Here is a 14474-nt window from a genome sequence, read left to right as displayed (position 1 = left end):
TATTTTTTGATGATTCGGCGGCAAATATGATATTAATCGAGGTTGAACCAGTGACAGATAAGCGTAGTGACTTAATGCTAGATGCAAATGGTGCCTAGTAAGGATGCAGATCCACTTAGATATGAGTCGTCGATGTGGTTTAGTCCTTCCATCGTGTGATTTATTGGACTTGACTTATCGGAATGAGATTAATAAGGGTTAGCATGGTTAAGTATCATTAGTGCAAGCAATAGAAAAGAGATTTTTCAACTAGCCCCGGTTGGTTGATTTGACTAGCTTGGATTCTGAGGGCTACCGTTAGATAGGCTTATGAGATCGGCTCAAAGGAGCTGTTCACGGCTCAAGATCATTTCATCATTTCTCTGAGACAAGAGTAGGTCTTGAGTTGGAAGAGGGCTAGATATTTTCTCTTGAGTTTACGCTTCGATTCCCAAATATTCAATCACCCCTTTCTTATGTGTTAGATGTTGCAAAACTTTAGTGAGAGGCATGGGAATATGAAGCTTACCGATTCCATGCTTGAGGTTGAAAGAAGATGCATTCAATCACTTAGTTCCTATGACCTTAACACTTGAGGTCTTTGTGTCGAGACAACTTTCCTTTGTGTGAGTGCTTTGGATGGTGCAGATATATCGATATACTTTATGATGAGATCTAGGGGTCATTCATACTTAGCAACTTTCTCATGATCTGATGTGACCATAGACTATTCATTGTTATAATTATCTCATCGTTCTAGTGTTTCCTCCTTCCGCAACTATCTGTCTTAAGCTACATTAATATCCCCCTGATGGGTATGTTCATGCAGTGATATTTTATTGTAAGCCTACTATTTTCTGACGATGGATCCGATCCCTTATTATTTCTTCATTTGATGATTTTTCATTAACTTAATCCACTAAAAAACCCTAAATTGTGTCTCATTACATCATTATTATGATTTTCTAGTTTTGTGATCCATTAATGATTGCAAGTGAATTCTAAAGCCTGGATGGGGGTGATCTATCATATCTTCAGGCATGTGTGTGTGCATGCATCTCTAACATTGTAGAGAATATAGACAATGCCTTGGACGCATTGAATACGAATAACAACATAGACTTATCTAAACTGCGGTTTTTCAATTGTCTCCTTCTAGTTATTTACATTAGTTTGCAATATTTGATGCACATTAACATTGTGTTTACTTGAATCTGGATGGGGGTGATCTATCATCTCTTTAGGCATGTGTGTGTGCATGCATCTCTAACATTGCAGAGAATATAGACAATGCCTTCGGTGCATTGAATATGAATAACAACACAGACTTATCTAAACTGCGGTTTTTCAATTGTCTCCTTCCAGTTATTTACATTAGTTTGCGATATTTGATGCACATTAACATTGATTTTTCTTGACTGCTATATCTAATACCTCCTTTGGCACAATTCTTACAAATAGGATTTTCAGTTGACATCTTTAGTGCACTTTCCTCACTTATGATGCACAACTCCGTGACTTTGGCATGAGTGATCTTACTGGTTGTTCTTTTCCATTAGCATGAATATTTTTAATGATGCAGCTGCTGCAAGGCTGTAGATGGGTTGAATATAGTTCCTCTGTTCCCAGACCAAGGGAATGCCTCTATGGTTCCATTGGTTGGATTTCTTTTTGTACATCAGTTACAACATTAGTGTATGTCTCTATGGTTCCATTGGTTGGATTTTATTTTTGCACAATAGTGTAGAGCAACTCTTTCGACACCTTATTTTTCAATATTTGTGTTAGGTCTCTCTCTTGTTGTTGACACCCCAGCTATTGCATTTCATGTTGCATGACATTAGAGCAAAACATCAATATGAATTCTGATTCAGTCGATTCTTTCTTCCTACTGCTTTCAAATATTGATTTCCAAACTTTTAAGATTTTCAAATATGAACTGTTGCTTCTTGTCATGGTTTGCATTCTTGAAAAGGATGACTCTGTATCTTCTGGCAGTTTACACAGATACTCTGCATTAAAGAAAATGTTGATATTATCTGACCCGTCAGCTCTTCTGTTATGCAATAATTTATTCCACATCTTTATTTAATTCTTCTAATATGACAATTCTGTTATCCAATAATTTATTCCACATCTTTATTTAATTATTCTAATAGGACCATTGCCATGATTTGGTAGTTTCATGATCTTTATTCAACCATTAGCAATTCTTACCACTATGACTCCAGTTACATATTGATCTGCTCCTGGTGTTGTTGTTCATTGACTTGATCAACTTACTATTAGGAATCAACTGCTTCATATACTGTGAAAAAAGTGGTGTTGCTTCTTCAACAAAAGACAATTTGTTGGATCGACTGAGGTTTTGTAGGGTCTATTGGTCTGTAGGATCTTATCCTGCTTTCCATGCCAATGATAGATTGGCAGGTAGCTTGTATGTTTGATCTTTCAATCACGCTACACCCCACAGATTGTGTTGGTGACCTAACCTAATCAACTTCATTGTTGCTTAGATTCTTCAAAAGCTAACAGACTTGTCTTTCCCACATGGCCACTCTGTTCTTGTAGTATTCTTGACATTTTCTATATAGAGAAGAAGACATGCATTGCTAAATTGTATGTTTAAAGTGCCTAACATACTTGTCTTTCCCACATGGCCACTTTGTTATTGTAGTATTCTTGACATTTTCTATATAGAGAAGTGGACATGCATTGCTAAATTGTATGTTTAAAGTGCCAAATATGACTTCTTTTGTGAGAGGTTTTGTTGTTTGTCATTTCTTGTTTGCACCAACTTTTATGTTTTCCATTATTACTATTTTGGCAGTTTTTTTGTTATGGAGGTTTTGCGACAACCTAGAGAGTTAAGATGCTGCATTGAAAGGGATCCTATATGACTAAATGCTTGTAAATTTTACATATTCCAAACGCATAATACAGTTTGCACAATATTATATTTCCAGTGTTCTAGATTATTAGATAACAGAGAAATCTATAGACCATCACGATGTGAATGTGAGATGTTTTAGTTTGATTGAGCTAAAATATGATGTTATTTAAGGTTTAGTATTCCATAATTCAACATGCTTGTGAAGATTTGAATCTATTTTATTTATGTTTTGCATTGTATCTCTTTATGCTTGAAAGAAATGGATTTCTTATATGTTCTATTTTCTCATCTGCTAGTTGCTGTTATTTAGAAAATTAAGACTTTTTGGATATAATTGAACCGAATATCACTGGTGAAGTCTCTATTATGTGCCATATTTTATGGTGACTATATTTGCAATCATGTTGTAGAGTGATCAAACACAACAAAGCCCTTTTATTTACTAGCATTGATTCCTATCATCATGTGCTACTGTTAAAGGTTTTCATGGGCTAAATTGTGCAAGAGTTTAGTAAAGTAGCATTAAATTTGCAAGAAATTTGGTCTCTGGGACTTTTACCCTCGAGGACCAGATGGCATACAAAGATGATTTGGAGACAGGAAACGGGGCTGACAGTAGAGATGTAAAGAAGCCTCTTTTAGAAAAAAGAAGTAGTCGGCATAGCAGATCAAAATCTAGTCGTCCTAGTGGTAAAGGGGCTAAAAGTGTAGATTTTCAAGCCCTCCAAGGGAGTTCTCTTGTTGCAATACTTTGTACATCTATTGTTGCCTTGGGGCCTATAGAGTTTGGATTCTGTGTAAGTCATTTTTCTTATTTCTTAGTTTGCTTCTCAACATTTGTCTTGAATTCCTTTTAGTCTTAAAAACAGGGAAAGGTTGATTAAATTTCTCACGATTCTGACAAAGTAATGTTGTAACAGGTTGGATATTCTTCGCCTACTCAAAATGGGATCGTTGATGATCTTGGTTTAACGTTGTCTCAGGTACACTTTCATTGTTAGAATATTTTTAAGGGCATGCATTTTAGTTAGACTTTTATGAAAAATACATAGACAATCATACATCTCTTAAGAAATTCATGGACCTATTTAATATCTATTTAGGTGTATTTAATATTGTCCAACACAATCAGTCCATAAGTTTCAAATGCTCCCATAAAAGATTTCAATTGTTGCCTACTGAGTTATAGTGATTGATCTTTCCCAATGGGGCTACAGAAAATCCACTTGTGACCTAAAACATGTTGAATTATGTGTCAGTTCTCTTTTGTAGTTACAAGAGGTTATCAAACAAGAAAAGAAAAAGAAACTTAATACAACCACACAAGTAAAAGACTCAAGATTTACGTGGTAAAACCCTGACAGGGTGTCAAGGAAACATCCACGGGGCAAGGGATTGGAATTTATATTCAATCTATAAATGATTTTCCATCCACAATAGTTCGAGCATTCATCAATTTTATATGAGCCTCCTCAATTACATAACTGTTGATTCGGTATAAAACTAACTTGTCAATAACTAATACAATTTTACCCAAATTTACATTAATTAGTTGTTAATTACCAAAAAACTCCGCCTTGACAACAATTTTCCTAATCCCTTGCCCATGTCCATTCATCATCTCTTCTGCAAGCCAAGAGAAGCTAAACACCATCGCAACTTCTCTACTGTAACTGGCTTTTTGAATATGTCTGCACAATTCTCCTGTGTATGGACCTTTTGAAGAGCTACTTTTCTTCCATTGATCACATGTCTCAGAAAATGATACCTTACATCAATGTGCTTGGTTCTGTTGTGATAAGTAGGGTTTGTAGCCTAGTGAATAGCACTCCGACTGTCACAAAGTACATTCACTTTCTCCTGCATCCTTCCAATCTCATCAAGTAGACCCTTTAACCAGATTGCTTACTGGCATCTGAAGCAGCTATATATTCTGCTTCGGTAGTGGACAACGCAACTGTTTCTTGAAGCTTTGACATCCAACTAATTGCTCCACCTACAAGAGTAAAGACATAACCTGTAGTAGATCTTCTTTTTTTCAAATCACCTGCATAATCAGCATCTACATATCGCAGACTGATCCTTCACTACCATTAAAGATGATGCAACGGTCACTTGTGCCTCTTATATATCGAAGCACCCATTTCACTGCTCGCCAATGTTCTTCACCTGGATTTTCCATGAACCTACTGACAACTCCAACTGCATGTGAAATGTCAGGTCTTACAGATACCATCGCATACATGAAGTTTCCTACAACATTTGCATATGGTACATGAGACATATATTGCTTTTCTTCATCAGTTCTAGGACTCAAAACCAAAGAAAGCTTAAAATGGGAAGCTAATGGAACATTAACAGGTTTCACATTGTTCATAAAAAACTTTTCAAGTACTTTCTCCACATAATTCTGCTGTGATAACTAAATCTTACCATTTTTCTTGTCTGTGTGTATCTCCATGGCCAAGATATGTTTTGCTGTGCCAAGATCCTTCATATCAAATGTCCTAGAGAGCTGAGCCTTTAACCTGTTGATTTCTTCCATGCTTTTTCTTGCAATAAGAATATCATCAACATACAAAGCTAAGATAATGAATATGCCATTGCAAATCTTGAAGTATACACAATGATCATACTCACTTCTAATAAAGTTCTGGCTCACCATGAAGGAGTCAAACTTCTTGTACCATTGTCTAGGAGACTGCCTCAGACCATACAATGATTTCCTGAGCTTGCAAACTAATCTTCTGCTGTGACCTTGTACAAAACCTTCTGGTTGTTCCATATATAACTCTTCATTCAAATCACCATGTAGAAAAGTTGTTTTAACATCTAACTGTTCTAACTCAAGGTTAAGTAATGCAGTTAGTGCCAACACAGTACGAATAGAAACAAGTTTTACAATTGGTGAAAAAATCTCATGAAATTTGATACCTTCAACTTGAGAATACCCTTTTGCTACCAGTCTCACCTTATACCTTTCGATACTTCCATCAACTTTCCGTTTTAGTTTGAAGACCCATTTGCATCCAACAACACTTCTCCCTTCAGGAAGTTCTACAAGATCCCAGGTATTGTTCTTGGCTAAGGAATCCATTTCTTCTTCCATAGCCATTTTCCATTTTTTGCTATCTGTATCATCTACTGCTTATTGATAACAAGAAGGTTCCCCATATTCAGTAATCAAAGCAAAAGATGAAGCAGAATCTTCATACCTTTTGGGAGTTTTCCTTTCCCTTGTAGACCTTCTTAGAGTGACTGGTTGCTAAACCGGTTTAGAAACTTCAACAATTTCCTTTGTATCTTCAACACCTTTTTCTCCAGAAATCTCTTCTTCCTTTTAACTGTCACCAAAAAGTCTAGCCTCCAACTAAATTTGTTGATCTGGCGATACCTGTTCCTATTCAATTCTTTCAACATTTGATTTTAAAAGAGAGGATTCATCAAATGTTACATCTCTACTAATGACTATCTTCCGTGATGTAATATCCCACAACCTGTATCCTTTCACCGCATAGTCATACCCAACAAATACATAACATTTCGATTTTGGATCTAATTTTGAATGCTGATTTTTAGGAATAAGAGCATTAGCATCACAGTTCTTTTCTCTACCATTGCTTTAAATTGTTTAAAGATATTGAATACATCAGCTTTCTTTTTCAGCATAAAGACCCAAACTTTACGGGAGAAATCATCAATAAACGTTAAAAAATATAGAGCACCTCCATATAATACAACAGGAGATGGTCCCTACAAATCAGAATGAATATAGTCTAAAATATCTTTACTATTATGATTTCCAATTTTAAATCTATGTTTACACTGTTTTCCATACACACAATGTTTACAGAAATCCAACTTCAAAGATTTTAGATCAGGAAGAGATTTACGTTTCATCAGTATCTGAAGACCTTTCTCGCTCATGTGACCTAATCGTTGATGCCATAAGAGAGTACATTCTTCTTCTTTTTCTGACACAATAACTGCTTCACTCACCTGAGTACTTCCTTTGAGTCTGTAAAGATTTCTGACCTTTTCTGCTTTCATAACAACTAGGGCACCTTTAGAGACTTTCAGCACTCCATTCTGACTTGTAAACTTATAACCATCCGAATCCAACACTCCCAAAGAAATCAAATTTTTCTTCAATTTAGGTACATGTCTAACACTAGTTAATGTTCTAACTATGTTATCATACATTTTAATCCTGATATTTCCCAACCCAATAGTCTGACATGTTACATTATTACCCATAAACACAGAACTACCATTTACATCTTCATATGAAGTAAACCAATTTCTGTGTGGACACATGTGATGAGAAGCACCAGAGTCTAACAGCCAACTTTCAAAACCCTGAGAGACATTACATATAGGTAAAGTTTCATCTATCATACATAATTCTTTAGCAGATAAAACTTCGTCTGTCATACCTGAATCAACCTGATTTGCTTCCTTCTTCGGGTTATCAAACTCTTTTCGTTTCCAACAATCCTTCTTAAGGTGCCCAATTTTGTTGTGGTGCCAACATTTTTCCTTACACTTCTTTTCCTTTGATTTAGATCTGGAAGACCCCCTTGTTTTTCCTCCTCTTTCCTTTGACCGTTCTCTAGCTATCATGGCTTCTCGTGTTGCTATTTCAGCACTGGATTTCCTTCGTACTTCTTCAGACAAGAGAGCTCCCACAACTGATTCAAGTTTCAAAGAATCAGCGGTGCTCAAACTGATTGAAGTTACGAAGTGGTCCCATGACTCGAGCAGAGAACACAACAAGGTTATAGCTTTGTCTTCTTCCTGAATTTTAACTTCCATATCTGATAATTGGCATATAAGTGTATTAAAAACATTTAAATGCTCTACAACTTTTGAAACCTCCTTCATTCGAAGACTGTACAATTGTCTTTTCAAATAAATTCTATTGGTTAACAACTTTTTAATATATAGTTTTTCCAATTTTTCCCATAAGCCTGAAGCTGTACTCTCTTCAACAATGTTGAAGAGAACTTCATCCGCCAGGCATAACCTGATGGTACTGAGAGCTCGGGCATCCAAGTCCTCCCAGTCTGAATCTTTCATGCTAGTAGGTTTCTTATTTGCCCTGTCCAAATATTTGTGCAACCCTTGTTGCACCAGCAAATCCCTAAATTTCAGTTTCCAAAGAGCAAAGTTGTTATGGCCGGTGAATTTCTCCACATCGAACTTTGCATTCATCATTTTAGCCATTTATTTCCTACAAATCCTTCCTCCTAGGGTTTCCTTTTTTCAACTAGGGTTTTTTTTTTGGTTTCCCTTATTTAGAAATCTGAGTAAAACCAAATTTCTCAATCTCCCCTTTTAACAAAAAACAAAAACTTATTTCAATTTTCTGGATTCTGTTATTTAAAAAAGAAATGCCCCCCTTTTTCAAACAGAGAAACCCTTCAACAGATTTTGTTGAAAAAAAACTTGTTTTTCTTTCCTTCAAATTAATGAAACCCTACTCTTCTCCCATCAATTTTAACAAATTTCTGGAAAATTTTCCACTAGTTTTTTTTTTAGTCCAAAAAAATTCTGGGAAAAATTTGCTTTCAAATTATTTCACTGTAAAAAAAAATTACTTGGATCTTCCACAACAGATTGACGCAAAACCTTCTTCCCGAATGGCTGCAGTGACAAAGTCTCTATGCAGAAACGATGTTCCCTTCACAACAGCAGCAGGGGCTTGCTCTTTACAATAACAGTGGCAAGGGTTCACAATGCATTTCCTTCAAAGTGTGGCTCAAACAATGGAAAGTGGTAGCAGTTGCATTTTTCTTCACATGCAGAGGGCTGGCGGTGTTCTCTTCATGGGGTAGACAGACGGGCTTCCCTACCACAACTCTTTCCAGCAGCGCTATCCCTTTTTTCTTTTTGTCTGCAACGTCAAATTTTATTGGTGACGACTTGCTGCCTGAAAAAACGATTGTCTTGCTCCTCTGCGACACTCTAGCAATTTTTCAGCGGTTGCTGCTCTTTGATTGACAGTTTCTTTAGTTCTTCAGCAATCGACAGATCGGGTGCATTTGACTTGAGTCAAACACTGCTCTTCGACGGAGACAACATCTCTCTTTGGCGGATTTGTCTCACGGCTATGATGGGATTTCTTTAACCGAGCTCTGATACCAATTGTAGTTACAATAGGTTAATTTAACCAAGAAAGAAATGAAACTGAATACAACCACACAAGTAAAAAACTCAAGATTTACGTGGTAAAACCCTGACAGGGTGTCCAGGAAACATCCACGGGGCAAGGGATTGGAATTTCTATTCAATCAATAAATTATTTTCCATCCACAATAGTTCGGGCATTCATCAGTTTTATATGAGCCTCCTCAGTTACATAACTGTTGATTCGGTATGAAACTAACTTGTCAATAACTAATACAATTTTACCCAAATTTACATTAATTAGTTGTCAATTACCAACATCTTTATTTGGATCCTTATCAAATGTAGGAGCCATGGTGGGTGCAATAGTCAGTGGACAGGTTGCTGATTATATTGGACGGAAAGGCGTAAGTACCTTTAATATTCTATGTTTGTATGCAGGCATTATTAGTGGCTGCCATTCCAAATATTATTGGGTGGCTTGTCATTTTCTTTGCAAAGGCAAGTTAAACTATCTTAGAGAAGGGTCTTGACTAGAAATTGGAAAGTTTCTGGTTCATTTGGATTCTAAATTGGAAGCCAATTCTTTATTTGATCCTGCTATGGTTGCATGATTCTTTATTTTTTTACTGGGGAAGATTTTTCACAGGGTTTGGAGTTGGGGTCATCTCATTTGCTGTAAGTAAGACCTTTCTCACAAGGTTGGGAAAGGGCTAGTAGTATTTTAAATGTTTTCTATATTTAGGTGTAGAATATGTGAATGAAGATTATGTATACAAAACTACAAATGGACAAGTATGATTCTAACATACAGTATTTGATATGGTTCTTTTAGGTACCTGTATACATATCTGAGATAGCACCAAGGCACCTTCGAGGAGGTCTTGGGGCAGTAAATTAGGTGAGATTTTGCTGTATTAGTAATTTTAGTAACATTTAGTCTTGTTACTGTCTTCTGAAGTGCTAGAGTAAATATGATTGTGCATAAATTTCAATATTCAGAATCACTAATGGTGATTTACTGAAAATCCATACGAATAATATGTTTGATAATAACTATTGATTTTTTAACAGCTCTCAGTGGCAGTTGGTATTATGCTGGCATACTTGTTTGGGCTATTCGTTTCCTGGAGGCCTCTTACAATTATAGGTATACCTTGAATTCATTTTTGTTGGGGATAGTTTATGGAGATCCTTTATCATTTTCCAAATAATAGCCATATAATGACATCTTTAGCTGGGCAGGCATAATTCCTTGTGCCCTTTTGGTGCTTGGACTCTTCTTTATCCCAGAATCACCAAGATGGTTGGTGAGTTAGTAGCACATCCAAGCATGTACAATGAAATGATATGAAACTTTTTGTTGGTGCCCTTGTCACTGATTTACTATGATCCATTATTAGTAAGGTCTCATTCTTTATGCTCATACACATGCAGGAAAAAATTGGTAATAAAGGTTTTGAAGATTCATTGTAGGATCTAATGCCGATGTTTCAATTTTTTGTAGAAAATGTGCTCATTCAATTGTTTATACTTTTCCTTCTGTTTGTATGCTTTCCCAATCTTTAATTCATTTATCATCATTCATTTTGCTTTCCATTTCCATTTTCAGAAGTCTGTATGGTTTCTTATTTCTTTCTGTTTTTTTGGCCTTTGCAAATGGTCTGGGTATTGCATAGTACATATCACAGGAATTAATCCTCTTCTTTTTTTTTTTCTTTTTTTTTTAATACTGGGACAATTATCTTCTAACTAATCACAATTTTGTTTTCGTTGTGGTTCAGAGTATCATGGAGATGGGCAATCAACAAAGTAGCATCAAGACATCAGAGCTTTTTGAGTGCAGATATGCACTGCCTTTGACCGTGAGTCACATCTTGAATGTCATTTGATTTGGTGCTATTTTCAAATGTGCTTTGATAAGTGGAGGCATGTTTGTCACTTTGAAATGAGAATGATCTATATTAAATGAGAATGTATCCTCAAATGGAGGACAGTGGCACTGAAGGTTCAAGTGACGATGAAGTGTTGTAGTTATGGGAAGATGGATATCATGATGCATAGAATGACCTTGAGGCTGAGCTTGAGGATGACCCTGATTGTGTTCTTAGTGGGACTCTTAGTGAAAGCAACGACAATGGGGGCAGTGACTTATATGATTACAAGGTTTGTAGTGATTGGTGTTATTCCTTTGCTTCTATGTAGTCTTTTATTGTTAAATTGTGAATATTTTGTTTTCCATTTTTCAATATTTCAACTTTTTGAGTCGCAGGTTAGTTTGTCACTGTATGAACTCCAAAAGTGCAGACTCTTCATTGACTTATTATTACTTTTAGCACTCAAACCCAAATTTTATCAATTTAGTGAATATTTCAAAAATTCATATTTTTCTTCATAATTGATTATAACTTGGAAATTTTGAGACAACATTGGATTGAAGGATCTCAACTACAGAAGTCAATGGAAACTTTGCATTGTCATGCAGGTAGAGGAAACAAAATCAGTGCTGAGATTGTTACACATTTTTACGAGTACAATTATGACATACTGCTGCCTCGCATAACTACAAACTTTCTTTGTTGAGTAGGCAAGTACCATGGACAAGAAAGTCAAGGGTTTCGAGATTCCATCAGCCTCTCTTTATGCGATTTCACTCATTATCTTCAACTCACTGAAGATATCCTGGATATTTTTGGGGTACTGTAATTACTCTGCTGTTAGTGGGTGCTAAAAAGTTGGGTATACCTCTCTGAGACCCAGGCAGGCATATAGATGATGTTCTTATAACCCGGTTCCTCATTTTCATTAGTCTTATAAAAACCATCTGGTTTAATAAAGGAGTTGCTCATGTAAGATGGTTGGTTCATGATAAAACATGTAGTTCAATGTTTAAAGTACCAGGTTCATGGTCTCCTTCTATCGTCTTGGACCATGGTGAGAACTGTAGAGACTATAGTAGAGGAATCTATAGGACCATGGTGAGAACTGTAGAGACTATAGCAGACGAATCTATAGACCATCACGATGTGAATGTGATATGTTTTAGTTTGATTGAGTTGAAATATGATGTTATTTGAGGTTTAGTATTCCACAATTCAACATGATTGTGAAGATTTGAATCTATTTTATTTATGTTTTGCATTGTATCTCTTTGTGCTTGAAAGAAATGGATTTCTTATATTGTGAATGTGATATGTTTTAGTTTGATTGAGTTGAAATATGATGTTATTTGAGGTTTAGTATTCCACAATTCAACATGATTGTGAAGATTTGAATCTATTTTATTTATGTTTTGCATTGTATCTCTTTGTGCTTGAAAGAAATGGATTTCTTATATTGTGAATGTGATATGTTTTAGTTTGATTGAGTTGAAATATGATGTTATTTGAGGTTTAGTATTCCACAATTCAACATGATTGTGAAGATTTGAATCTATTTTATTTATGTTTTGCATTGTACCTCTTTGTGCTTGAAAGAAATGGATTTCTTATATGTTCCATTTTCTCATTTGCTACCTACTGTTATTTAGAAAATTAAGACTTTTTGGATATAATTGAGCCGGATATCACTGGTGAAGTCTTTATTATGTGCCATATTTTATGGTGACTATCTTTGCAATCATGTTGCAGGGTGATCAAACACAACAAAGCCCTCCCTCTCCTTAAATGTATCCTCAAATGGAGGAAAATGGCACTGAAGGTTCAAGTGACAATGAAGTGTTGTAGTTACGGAAAGATGGATATTGTGATGCATAGAATGACCTTGAGGCTGAGCTTGAGGATGACCCTGATCGTGTGCTTAGTGGGACTCTCAGTGAAAGCAACGACAATGGGGCAGTGACTTATATGATTACAAGGTTTGTAGTGATTGGTCTTATTTCTTTGCTTCTATGTAGTCTTATAAAAACCCTCTGGTTTAATAAAGCAGTTGCTCATGTAAGATGGTTGGTTCCTGAAAAAACATCTAGTTCAATGTTTAAAGTACTAGGTTCATGGCCTCCTGCTATCAGCTTGGACAATGGTGAGAACTGTAGAGACTCTCTATCTTGAGAAATTGTCTCTTTCACAACCTCTGGAATGGGCCTTGTAATAGGTATTATAACCCTGCTTACTCTATTGTTAATGGTGCTTCTATTGGTTTAATTGGCACAACACAACGAGCATGAACCTGCAAGTATAAAAGCTAGCTAAAAGCTAACTCGCTAGTATTGTTTTTGCTTGTTATGCTACTTGTGCCAGATACAACTTGAACGTAGCTAACCATGTTTTCTTCAGTAGCTGCTCCTTCAACCATGTCGTCCTTGGTCTTCCCCCTTAAGACAGCTAATGTTTTATTCAGTAGCTGCTCCTTCAACCACATCGTCCTTGGTCTTCCCCCTTAAGGCAGCTAATGTTTTATTCAATAGCTGCTCCTTCAACCACATCGTCCTTGGTCTTCCCCCTTCAACCACGTCATCCTTGGTCTTCCCCCTTAAGGCAGGGAATAGCTGCCGTGCAGCCCATCTTGTTTAAATAATTTCTTTGAAGATGTTGGGAGTTTTACATTTATAACAATTTAATGTTAATAATATTAGGACTAGGAAGTTTATATACTATGTAATGATATTCTGTTCATGTGCGGGCACACATGATGAAAATTTTTCATCATAGGCAGGAGTGGTTGGTCTAGTTTTACATGGACAAGGTATAAATTGTGGCCTTTAACTTTGACAACTTTAATGTAAGATTGGATAAATAAGGTTATATATTAATGGAGAGGATATTACAATTACTTACGTTTAAGTGTACACAATTATATATGTATTAAGAAGTTCACGCAATTTAACTACAAAAATGGATAACTATCATTAAAAAAATTACATGTTAATAATTTTTTGTTTTTTTTAAAGTGATGATGGTTTAACTTTATTAAAATTAAATTGGTTTATGAAATAAAAAATTATTCGATTATATATATATATATATATATATATATATATATATATATTTATATTTATATATATATATATATATATATATATATATATATATATATTTATATATATATATAGATAGATATCTAAGAGTAATATTTTTGAAGTATTATAATTTTAATGGATTAAAATGTGATTTTTTTAGTGTAATATATGTTTTGAAATTGTCATATGATGTGGGACATTTTAAGAGAAAGTGTTGTTTGTCTTTGATTCTTATAGTGTCATAAGTGATAAAGATTGCAAATTTTTAGAACCCATGATTAGGGTTCACCTTCTTATAGTGACTTAAACTTTGTTTTATGCTCTAATGTTTTACAACAACACAATTTCTCCTTAAAGTTAGATGTAATAAGATTTACTAAAGCCTAGCCTAAGCCGAAATTTGAATATTTCATATTTAAACTTGGTTTGCATATACCCAACACTATCCTCAGGAGGGAGTGTTAAAATGATGAGTATAGTGCTAAATTTTTGTGTGTTTTATTTATATTATTGAAA

The 14474-nt window shown here is 35.2% G+C and overlaps 2 pseudogenes; both read left to right on the top strand.

Annotated features, from left to right (window-relative positions):
- Window positions 1-3418: 3418 nt before the first annotated feature.
- Window positions 3419-10893, top strand: LOC149248175 (sugar transporter ERD6-like 6; annotated as a pseudogene).
- Window positions 10894-11138: 245 nt separating this feature from the next.
- LOC149248174 (ubiquitin-like modifier-activating enzyme atg7) overlaps window positions 11139-14474 on the top strand; it is a 48910-nt pseudogene continuing 45574 nt past the window's right edge.

This window comes from Pinus tabuliformis, chromosome 7 (genome assembly GCF_031772625.1).
Source record: "Pinus tabuliformis cultivar Carrire ecotype Pingquan chromosome 7, CPIR1, whole genome shotgun sequence".
NCBI lineage: Eukaryota > Viridiplantae > Streptophyta > Pinopsida > Pinales > Pinaceae > Pinus > Pinus tabuliformis.
This window is presented reverse-complemented; position numbering and strand designations above follow the sequence as displayed.